A 12,334-nucleotide genomic window follows, 5' to 3' on the forward strand; every position below is an offset into this window, starting at 1 on the left:
CTGAGGCTGGAGACAGAATTCCATCCCAAAGGAGTGGAGGGGACAATCCCTGGTGCTCACACAGGGCCAGAAATACATCATGTTCTCTTCGGCAAGAGTGAACAATTTTATCATTCACAAGACATTGGTCAGAGAATTCAGAAAGTTATTGGAGCCAAATCAAACATTGACCAAAGATTGTTTTGATCTCACCTAACAAAGTTTAAAAACAAACCTTGAAAGAGTCAAACTGTTTCCAAGTATCTAAATTGTATATAAGAACAAAGCTCAAAAATACTTTCAAATAGCACAAGAATATCCAGCACCCAACAAGGAAAGATTCACAATGTCTATCATCAAATAATAAAAAAAAAAGTACCAGATGTGAGGATACCTATGTTCTGTGAATATTACCTCCTGTAGCAAAAGGGCCTTTGGAAATGCAATTCAGATAAGGATTTTGAGATAGAGAGATTATCCTAGATTATCCAGGTGGGCTCTAAATGTAATAACAAATTTCCTTGAAAGGGAAATACAGAGATTTGATTTATAGAGACAGAAGGCAATGTGATGCCTGAAGCAAGATGCTATACAACGGGCTTTGAAGATGACTGAAATAGCCATGAGTCAATGAATGCAGCTCTAGAAGCCAGAAAAAACATGGAAACAGATTCACCCCTTGAACCTTCAGAGTGAAGGTGGCCCTGCAGACTCTGATATGTGGCCCAGTGAAATGGATTTCAGATATCTGGCCTCCAGAAATATAAGATAATAAGTATGTATTGTTTTAAGCAATGAAGTAGTGGTAATTTGTTACAGCAGCCATAGGAAACAAATACAAATTTTAGTACCAGGATGTGGGTATTTCTGTAAAACAAAAACAAACAAAAAAACCCCTGAAAATGTGGAAGTTGCTTTGGAACTGGGTAATGTGTAGAGACTAGAAGAATTTTGATAAGCATGATGGAAAAAGGAATAGATTACTTTTTTTTTTTTAAAGATTTTATTTATTTATTTGACAGAGAGATAGACAGAAGAGCACAAGCAGAGGGAATGGCAGAGGGAGAGGGAGAAGCAGGCTCTGCACTGAGCAGGGAGCCTGATGCGGGACTCGATCCTAGGACCCTGGGATCGTGACCTGAGCCGAAGGCAGATGCTTAACCATCTGAGCCACCCAGGCGCCCCAGGAATAGATTACTTTGATCAAACTATTGGTAGAAATATGGATGTTAAAAACTGCCATTGGGGTCTAAAAGGAAGTGAAGAGTATGGTAGAGAAGGCCTATATTGTCTTTAGAATACCTAAGTTGTCGTAACCAACTATTGGTATAAATATGAACATTAAAGGTTGTGTTAAAGGTTTAGAAGGGAATGAGGAACATGTTTTTGGAAGCTGAAGGAAAGAGGATCTTTGTTCTATAGTGGCAGAAAGCTTAGCTGAATTGTGGCCCACAGTTGTGTGGGAACAACACTTGTAAGTAATGAACTTGGATATTAACTGAGGAGATTTCCAAATAAAGTGCTGAAGGTGCAGCCTGGTTTCTTCTTGCTGATTAAATGTAAAAGGAGTAAAATGAGAGCAGAAAGAGATAAATTAAGGGCAGAACGTTCAAGCAAAAAGAAACCAGGACTTGATTTGGGAAAGTCTCAGCCTATCTTGTTTGAAAAAAAAAAAAAAGAAAGAAAGAAAGAAAGAAAAAGAAAAGAAGCTAAAATTTAGAGATTCACTGCCAGAAAAGTATGCTCTGAGGAGAAAGCCGTGGGTGTGGCTGTTCAACCTTTTGTTGTGCTTTGGAAGTATCAAAAGATCAGTATATACATTCATGCAGGGTGAATTTGAAGTGATTAAGCATGTGACTCATAGGTCTCCTCAGCCAGCTCAGCAGAAGTCCGGAAAAGAGAGGTGATTATGCAGGAAATATCAGTGGAGGAGGCTTTTGTTTAATGGCATAAGTTCCTGTGACACACAGAGGAGAAACTCACAAGGTTTTTTAGAATGCTACATCAGTAGAAATACCCCTAGCTTGGATCGAAAGGGACAGAGACAGGATGAAATGAAAGTAGGTTGTTGGTCCCCAAAATTCTAGAGGCAGGAAACAGGCTGCAAACATGCTCTACTTTTCAAGAAAAAGGAAGGATGACTTTAAGGACAGAACTTTGGATCCAGAGGGCAGAACCATGAGCCACAGAGGACTATTCCAAGCCTTTAAACCTAATGGGTTTGCCCAGTTGGATTTTGAAATTCTTTGGGACCAGTGACTCTTCTTTTCTGTACTTTTTCTCCCCTTTGGAATGGGATATCTATAACTGTTACCCTAACCCTGTCCCGCCATCATATTTTGTGAGCATATGTCTTAGTCTGTTCAGGCTGCTATAATAAAATTCCATAGACTAGGTGACTTATAAACAACAAAGATTTATTTCCCACAGTCCTAGAGGCTGAGAAGTCAAAGATCAAGGTGCTGGCAGATTTGGTTTCTGGTGAGAGCCCATCTTCTGGTTCATAGACAGCACCTTCTCACTGTGCTCTCACATAGTGAAAAGGGGTAAAAGAGCTCTCTTGGGCCTCTTTTATAGGGTCACTAATCTTATCCATGAGGGATCCAACTCATGATCTAATGACCTCTGCAAAGCCCCTAATACCATCACGTTGGGGGTTGGGATTTAACATATGAATCTTGGGGGGCACACCCTGTATTCGGACCATAGCAGCATATAACTAGTTTTTTAGTTTACAGGTCCACAAATAGAGGGAAATTTTGCCCCACGATCCATCATAACCAGGATCTCATTTCTTTTGACTTAGATGAAATTTGGGACTTTGGAGCTGATGGTATGTAGATAAGACTTTAGACCTATAATGGGTAGAGACTTTTGGAGATATTGGGATGTGATAGAGCAACATCTCCCCCGACTGAAGTAATTAATCTTCCTTTTCCTAAGAACCTGAAATGGCCTTCTCGGAGTTGGTTTGCAGGGGAATGCTGATCTTTTTTAGGGCTTATCCCTACTACTTCTCATCCCTGCCAGACATATGTAACCAGACTCAACCCATCACACTCCAGAGGGTGAGATACATTGACCTATGAAGAGACACCATATACACCAAAATAATTGCAATATAAACCAGATAAATATTTACAGAAATGGATCCTAAGAATGCTAGATCAAGATGTGCAGAAATCTCCAAATTCTGATTATTTTCCTTTCCCTATGCACAGTCTTCCTACTAAATGATGCTAAGTTTCTTTGGAAGTCTAGAAGGAAGATATACCATATACATTTTTGGTAGGCCAGTGGGTGCTTCTTCAAAAGAACACCAGTCTCTCCTTATTCAAGGGCTTTGGGCCTGGGAATTGGTTGAGGGTTCACATTATTTGCTATATGTAGTGATTTAAGTCAGATGTTTTTCATTTAATTTAGAGCTCTTACACATAGACAAATCAAGAAAGATTTTAGTACACTGCCTATCTATTTCGATCCTACGGGCACTGTGATCAATTAGCTAGCACAAAAGATCTAAGCAGGTCTAAGCATTCTGATGACTAATTTGGCCCTGCATTTATTACAGTAACCATAGCTGTCTTATCTCTGATGATTAAGTGCTGTCACTTGCTCCCTGCTCTCCTGGTATCCTATAATCCTCACTGGATTCACAGAGCCCAGTTAGATGACAATTTTTCCCATACTGACTTCTAAGGAAAAGTCACCACAAAAGTCTTCAAGGATATCAGGGCTCACTTAGCAATGAACTTGTCTTAGAAAATGCAGTTAAAGGGCGCCTGCGTGGCTCAGTCAGTTAAGCCTCTGCCTTTGGCTCGGGTCATGATCCCGGGGTCCTGGAATCGAGCCTCGCATCAGGCTCCCTGCTCAGCGGGGAGTCTGCTTCTCCCTGTCACTCTCCCTCCATGCTTTCCTTCTCTCTCTCTCTCTCAAATAAATAAATAAAATCTTGCAAAAAAAAGAAAAGGCAGCTATACTTGTCTTCTCTCTTTTTCTCTAAGTTGTAGGCTTTGGCCATTTTATTAATTTTTTTCTAAAAAGTATACATGCCTTTGATTGATACTTAGTTTTTATGTTGTATTTAATTAATTTATGTTTTTGTCTTACTAATACATTTCTTTTAATTTCTCTGGAATAAGTTATCATTTTTTCTTGATTTAAGAGTTAAAATGTTAGCCTTTCTGTTTTCAATCTTTCTTAGTTTTAATACATTTTTAAAAAGATTTTATTTATTTATTTATTTGAGAGAGAGAAAGAGAAAGAGAGCACAAGCGGAGGGAGGAGCAGAGGGGGAGGGAGAAGGAGAGAATCTTCAGCAGACTCTGCTCAGTGCAGAGCGAGCCTGACATGGGGCTCAATCCCACGACTTGAGCCAAAACCAAGAATTGGAAGCTCAATCAACTGAGCCACCCAGGTGCCCAGTTTTAATACATTTTTAAAGCTATAACTATTCCTATCTCTTGCTTCAGATACCATATTGAATTGTATCACATAGGCTTTTATAAGCAATTTTGTTATTTTTTCATAGTTTGTGACTTTGGTCTTGATATCCTCTTAAATAGTTATTTAAAGGATTGCTTTGAAATTTTTAAGTGTACATATTTATAAAATAACAAAACTATTTTTTTCTTGTTAATTCTTTTTATTATAATTGTTAGAGAGTATGTTGTATATGGCTTTTTTCTTTCTCAAATTTCTTGAGATTTTGTTTATGGCTTAATACATGGACAGTGTTTGTAACTGTTTCCTGTGTGTTTGAAAAGCAAATGCATCCTCTACTTTTTCGGGCAAAGAAGACCTAATTCTGTCTTGCTCTTCCTACATCCACTATCTTCCTCCTTCCCTCTTTCATTGTCAACATCAACTTCAAAATTCTGCTCTGGGTCTTTATCTTAACATTCCAAAATTAAGGGGTGCCTGGGTGGCTCAGGTGGTTAAGCGTCTGCCTTTGGTTAGGGTCATGATCCCAGCTTTCTGGGATCAAGCCCCATGTTGAGCCCCATGTCGAGCCCCATATCGGTCTCCTTGCTCAGTGGGGAGTCTACTTCTCCCTCTCCCTCTTCACTCTACCCCTACCCACCACTCATGCTCTCTCTCTCTCCCTTTGTATCTCAAATAAATAAATAAAAGCTTTTAAAAAAATTCCAAGATTAAAATAGATCAGTGATCTTTGCCATTTTATTTCCCTACTTCTTCTCCCCTTCTCCACCCCCTTATCGCATCTTCCAATAAACTTTTATTTCAAAACTTCTCTTTCATTAACTCTAATTTCTAGGTATTATTGGAATTTTAATTTTAAACTATTGTTTACTTTTCCTTTAATTAGGTCTTTCTACTTTTTATAATTCTTATTCAACATTTATACTTTACAAATTGCATCATCAAGTTTTAATTTTAACAGCTTAGTTTTTGGTTTTTATAAACGAGGATTTTCTGCTCACCATTATTTCTTGTACACTCAGTCTTTTCCTAACTTGAGACATTTTTCCTGAATTAATTTTTTTCTTTGCTTCTTTGTTTCCTAAGGAAAAATTTATAGGTAGTATATTTTGTGGTCATATAAAATTTATTCTTTTACTCTTCCATGGGGATGATATCTAGGGTGATAAAGATTCTTGGATCTTACTTCTTTTCTCTGGAAACCTGTAAGTATTTTTTTCTGCTTTCCAGAGTTGCAGGTGAGAAATCCATTGTGATTTCTTCCTTGCCTAAGTTAAAATGTGTGTGTGTGTGTGTGTTAATGTCTGGAAGTGTTAGATTTTCTTTTGATCTTTGACATTCACAGTTTTTATCAAATTTTGTCAAAATGTATGTTACTTAAAATATTAATTATGACTAGCACATTTTAATTTGAAAAGCATAATCTTTCTTCTGTTCTCTTTTTAAGCTTCTCTTAGGCTTTCTTTTTACCTCTTGGATTGCTCTTACTGTGTGTGTTTCAACTCTTCTGGATCTGTTTTCCATGTCTTTTCACTTACAACTCCAAATTTTGTATTTTGGGGCTTTGTTGTAATATAGTTTCTTTATTTGATCTTTTATATTTTTAATTTTGTCTCCAGAAATATTCACTCTTTTTTGGTGTTCCTCTAATAAATTTCAAAATTCAAGTACTATGGTTTTGAACTTTAAAAAAATATTTTTGGTTTTCTAATCCTTCATTTGCCTTCACATCTTTTTTGTGTGTCCCTGATTTCCTTAATATTTTTTTAAATTTTATTCATTTATTTATTTTAGAGAGAAAGAAGATAGAGAGACAGCACAAGTGGGAGAGGCTGAGGGTAGGGAGAGAGAGAATCTCAAGAAGACTCTGCGCTGAGCATGGAGCCCAATGCAGGACTGGATCTCATGACCCTGAGATCAGATCCGAGCTGAAACTGAGAGTCAGATGCTTAACCAACTAAGCCACCCAGGCACCCATTTAATATTTTTTTTCTTAAATTGTCTTCTCTCTATATATTTATCTTCTTCAATGGGAAATATCTGTCCTGTTTTTGTTTTGTTTTTGTCGTGGTACACTATTGAGCCTTTACACTATTGAGCTACTTAAATAACCTGAGATCTTTCTTTGCTTTCCCATAACTGTGCCTATGTAAGTTAGCCTGTTGGGATCTTCTTAGTAGGTGATGGCCAGGTAGTAGATGAGCATTAAGAAGGAATTTTTTTTTTTTTTTTTTTTAAAGATTTTATTTATTTATTTGAGAGAGAGAGAATGAGAGAGAGCACATGAGGGGGGGGAAGGGTCAGAGGGAGAAGCAGACTCCCTGCCGAGCAGGGAGCCCGATGCGGGACTCGATCCAGGGACTCCAGGATCATGACCTGAGCCGAAGGCAGTCGCTTAACCAACTGAGCCACCCAGGCGCCCAAGAAGGAATTTTTAATGGTGAACCAGCAGTCAGTTGGGAACTTGACATAGTGTCAGCATTCTTTAGTTTGAGTGTGTGTGCAGGGGTGGAGTTGACTTTTAGTCAGCCCCGAAAAGGGGGACAATTTATCTCAATGGTATAATTCCTCCTGAGAATGGCCTGGAGTGGTGTACTAGAGGGTTTCCTTATGTTGGGGGCATCTGTTTGGCTCAAACGGAACTATTTCATTCTAGTGGATGCAAAATCAAACTTCACTCCAGTTTCCACTAGGGCGATAAGACTTCTTGGATGCCTGGTCTTTGATCCTTTCAGCTTTGTAAATGATGCTCTATAGAAGTTGCCCTAACCAGGCAAAACAAACTATCTCTGTAGGACATTAAATCCTAAGTAGGTCACACTTCCTTCATTTCCCTCCCCACTCCAAAGGCCCTCTCCATGTTAGCTGTTTATCTTACTAATCAGTTGGGAGAGAGAGGGATGTGTGCTCCGACTCCCATCTTCCCAGCATGAATCCATTGTGAGTTTCCTGTTGCTGAGGAAACATCATCAATTACCTCTACTAGTCAACTAGTCCTGTCATAAATAGGAACAGACAACAAAAATCAAAACACATTTGAGAAAAGAGCCACAGCTTGAGACAGAAATGTAAAGATGGACAAACAAAATAACTGATTTCTTTCTTTCTTTTTTTTTTTTTTAAGATTTTATTTATTCATTTGACAGAGAGAGACACAGTGAGAGAGGGAACACAAGCAGGGGGAACGGGAGAGGGAGAAGCAGGCTTCCCACCGAGCAGGGAGCCTGATGCGGGGCTCGATCCCAGGACCCTAGGATCATGACCTGAGCCGAAGGCGGACACTTAACGACTGAGCCACCCAGGTGCCTCTGTTTCTTTGCTTCTTTCCTTATGTTTTCTCTCTTTCTTCCATTGAGGACTCTTAGTAGACAGATATTGGGTCTCCTGGAGCCATATTATATTTTATTGCTCAAAATTTTGAAAATGCCCTCAGTTTTTATCTTCCAGGCTACTGATTAAAGTCTTTAGCTGTGTATATTTTATTATTTGGAACTTCTGTTAAGTTGTCCTTATTTTGGAAATTATCTTTATTTTCCAAAAACTCTTATCTGTTTTTAGCTGCTCTTTTTTTTCATAGCAGCCAGGGCTTATTTTACAGAAATGCTGTCCCTTGAAATAATTCTGAGAATATGAATTTAATCTTTTCAAATGTTTTCTTGTGTTTCTCGCATGATGCCTTTTTACTCTGGGATCAGTTATTTTGTTTGTCCATCTTTACATTTCTGTCTCAAGCTGTGGCTCTTTTCTCAAATGTGTTTTGATTTTTGTTGTCTGTTCCTATTTATGACAGGACTAGTTGACTAGTAGAGGTAATTGATGTATGTTTCCTCAGCAACAGGAAACTTCAGTTGCTTCTTCTCTGAATGGGTATGTATGTTTGGGGGTGCCAGAAGGTGGGTCTACTAAATAACTCTATGGATATGCACATTGGTAGGATGTCTTCCAATCACATAGGCACTGGGTGGGCAGGCTAGCTGGAGCCTAACTGCTCAAATTAGAAAGGTGTTATTCTGGATATAAGTGCTTTATGGCATGCATAATACGAATTAATGTGTCTATTCATCAGTGTGTTATTTTATTTTTCATCGATATAGGTAGCCACTCACAGAATCCCACACTTATATGGAAAATGAAAACAACTGAGGTTATTTTGGTGGTGTATGTATAGTAGCATCATATAAACAACTCTTCAGTTCAATTCAAAGCTTGTTATAAGTCTTTTCATATACTCAGGTTATAAGAAGATTTATAAATACAGTTGTGGATGAAAACAATTTCTTTCCTTTTCAGATGAATTTTAGAAATTCAGAGTAAAAAACGTTTCTTTGTATTTTTTTCCTATGAGTGGAAAGCACAAAAACATCATGATGTTGTAGCCATGCTAGGTCATATAGGTACATCTATGCATGAACTGTGTTCTGTCCTTGGATATCTATGAAATTAATTGCATTTTTACAGCAATTCTTTCCCTCTACTTATTTAAGTGAGCTCTCTTTTTTGTAGCAAGTCTTTCTCTGACTACAACATTCTATGTAAATTAACACAGTACATATCTTTACATTTTATAAAAAGCTTTGGCCTTACTTCATTCATTGCAAGTTAAATTTTCTATACTGATGCCACATTTGATGCATCATTGATCCAGATTCATGCTGATACGCTTTGGTGAAAAGGAGCATAAGGGCGGAAGCTGAAGTTGATAGGAGAGTGCTAATTCAAGGAGAAATGAAAATTTCTCCCATCTCTGAGGCACTTTCAAACTCCATATACTTATTGGTTCTAAACAAGGTATTAAGAGACACAGGGTCTCAGGTCTTCATTGTCTGCTTTCCCACCTTCTTTTTTGTCTTGTATCCACAAGGGAAATATTTCTCAACTCTATACCTTCCGAAAAATGACAGCAAGTTCAGGAGTGCCTGTCTGCCAGGGGACTCCCATGAGAACCCATGGCCAGTTTTTCCCTGTCTTTTCCAAGTCCACAATCATTTAAAAATTGAATCACTCCAGAGGCACAAAAGCCAGACCTATTGCGGCTCAGTTGTTACTAGATCCGTGTAGGATAAGAGAGAAAAACAGCAAAATTAAATGCTAATGGGTTAGAATGAGCAAACATACTGGATTCGCACTGATAGTAAAAGTCACAGCTCCTATTATGTCATCACTGGAAATCTTTAAAATCTTTAAATCTTCAAGAAATAAAGACACTGAAAGGTCTTCTTCCATGGATCAAGGAATGAGATCATTACCTCGCTTCCTGCCTCTCATTTCACGATTAGAGAAATATTATTATCATCATCAACATCATCATCATCAGTTTTGATTTATCTGAATAGCCTGCTGAAATAGACCTCTGGGAGCATTTATGTATCCAATTACTACAGGATGATTATTCATAGCCTTAAAACTGCCTCACACATAAAAATGCCTGACCTAGCTGAAAGTTCTTAATAATAATACTTTACACTTGTATGGTGCTCTTAATGTTTCAAAAGATTTTCATATCCATTTTCTTAATTTGAGACTGAAAATAACTCAGGTTGGTAAATAAATCCCAAGTATTATTATCTCCTTCTTACAGATGAGGACTTAGAAGATCTATTAATGACTTATTTGAAGTCAGTCAACCAGTTAGTCTTAGAACTTAGACTGCATACGAGGTGTTACTTCCTGGGCTCAGTGAGATAACAGTGTCTCTTTCCTTGCTTTGTGGAGGCCAGTGTCTTTGGATTGCAGTGAAAATAATCTCGAAGTCATGAGTTTGCTTCTGAGAAGGTGGAAGATGTTGTTCTTTGTCATTTCTGCTCTGAGGTCTTTAAAAAGCCTTGGTGGTGGGGCATGAGGAGCCAGGATGCCTTAAGAGGCTTGAGTTCACTAATGTCGAGTCCTAGTTGTGTTGCCTTGGAAAGAATACCCTGAAAACAAGCTGGCTTCAGGAGAAATCTTTGCATCCTGTTGAATTTTCCCTCATAGAGAATATATTTGGTAATTACTACCTCATGGTGTCTTTATTTTCTTCAAAGGTACTAATAGGCAGCATGTTTGTATTCCTCCCCCCCAAATTCATGGGCATGAGAGTGAATGTGGACCAGTGAAACACAAAGAAAACATTTGCTAGGGGTTCATGAGAAAGTAGATTCTTGCTTTTCTTACATAGCTCTGGATTAACCCTTTGCAGAGCATGTAGTTCTAAGAATTCCTGGCTGTTATTTTGTATTGAAAAACTGGATCCAAGTGGAAGTGAAAATGATACAGTGGAAGACAAAATTGATCAGGATAGGCTAAGTTATGCTGAAGTAACAACCCCAAGCCTTGGTTGCTTAACAAAATAAAGTGTATTTCTCACACTACCTGTCCAGGGAGTGTTGATGGGAGTCTTTGTTCCAAATAGCTCTTTAGGGATTTGGGCTTACCTTATGGTGCTGCCGTCATAGGTTTCAGACTTCAGTGAGACCAGGGAAGGGAATGTTGCTAAGGTTGTTCCAGCTCAAAAGTGACACACCCATTGTCTGAAACAGTGCTGTCCAATAGAAAGATAATGTGAACCACGCGTGACTCACATGACTAAATTTATTATTGTTGTTGTTGCTGTTGTTACCAAATTTGGAGGTAACGCTTGTTTGCTAAGATTTCTTTGTTTGTTATGTGTTTTTATGTTGTTAATTAGGGCATAATTTACCCACGGTAAAATTTACTTTTTTTAGGGTACAGTTCTGTGAGCTTCAACAAACACAGATAGTCATGTAATTATCATTTCAAGCAAGTTTTAAAACACTTCCGTCTCTCCCCAGATTTACCCTGTGCCCTTTGTAGTCAATCCCTCCTCCTACCCTCGGCCCCTGGCAGCCACCGATCTATTTTCTTTCTTTCTTTTTTTCTTAAAGATTTTATTTATTTATTTGACAGAGAGAGACATAGCGAGAGAGGGAACACAAGCAGGAGGAGTGGGAGAAGGAGAAGCAGGCTTCCCATGGAGCAGGGAGCCCAATGCGGGGCTCGATCCCAGAACCCTGGGATCATGACCTGAGCCGAAGGCAGACGCTTAACGACTGAGCCATCCAGGCGCCCCCACCGATCTATTTTCTGACCCCATGGTTTTGCCTTTCAACAATGCAGCTTTTGGGTTTGGTTCTTTTCATTTAGCATAATGCATTTGATATTCAACCATGCTGTGGTGTATATCAGTAGTTTGTTCTTTTTTGTTGCTGGACAGTATTCCATTGTATGGATATACCCCAGTTTGTTTATCCATTTCCCAGCTGAGGGACATTTAGGTTGTTTCCCAAATGTTTTTGGTGACTAATAAAGCCAATATAAACCATTTTTGTTGAACATAGTTTTTCATTTCTCATGGGAAAACATTTACCAGTAGGATGACACAGTCATATGGTAACTTCATGTTTAATTTTTTTTAAGATTTTATTTATTTACTTGAGAGAGAAAGAGAGCACGAGTGGGGAGAGAAGGAGAGGGAGAAGCAGACTCTCCGCTGAGCAGGGAGCCTGATGTGGGGCTCCATCCCAGGACCCTGGGATCACGACCTGAGCCGAAGGCAGATGCTTAACCGACTGAGCCACCCAGGCGCCCCATGTTTAATTTTATAAGAAACTGTCAAACTGTTTTTCAAATTGTCTGCACAATTTTGCATTAACACCAGCAACATATATGAGAGTTCCAGTTGCTCCACATCATTGCCAGTGCTTGATGTTTCAGTTTTTAAAGATCTGTTTTAAAATATTTCTTTCTTTCTTTTCTTTTTCTTTCTTTCTTTCTTTCTTTCTTTCTTTCTTTCTTTCTTTCTTTCTTTCTTTCTTTCTCTTCCTTTCTTTTCTTTCTTTTTCTTTCTTTCTCTTTCTTTCTTTCTTCTTTTTCTTTCTTTCTTTCTTTCTTTCTTTCTTTCTTTCTTTCTTTCTTT

The sequence above is a fragment of the Phoca vitulina genome, unplaced genomic scaffold, assembly GCF_004348235.1.
Source record: "Phoca vitulina isolate PV1807 unplaced genomic scaffold, GSC_HSeal_1.0 scaffold3, whole genome shotgun sequence".
Lineage (NCBI taxonomy): Eukaryota > Metazoa > Chordata > Mammalia > Carnivora > Phocidae > Phoca > Phoca vitulina.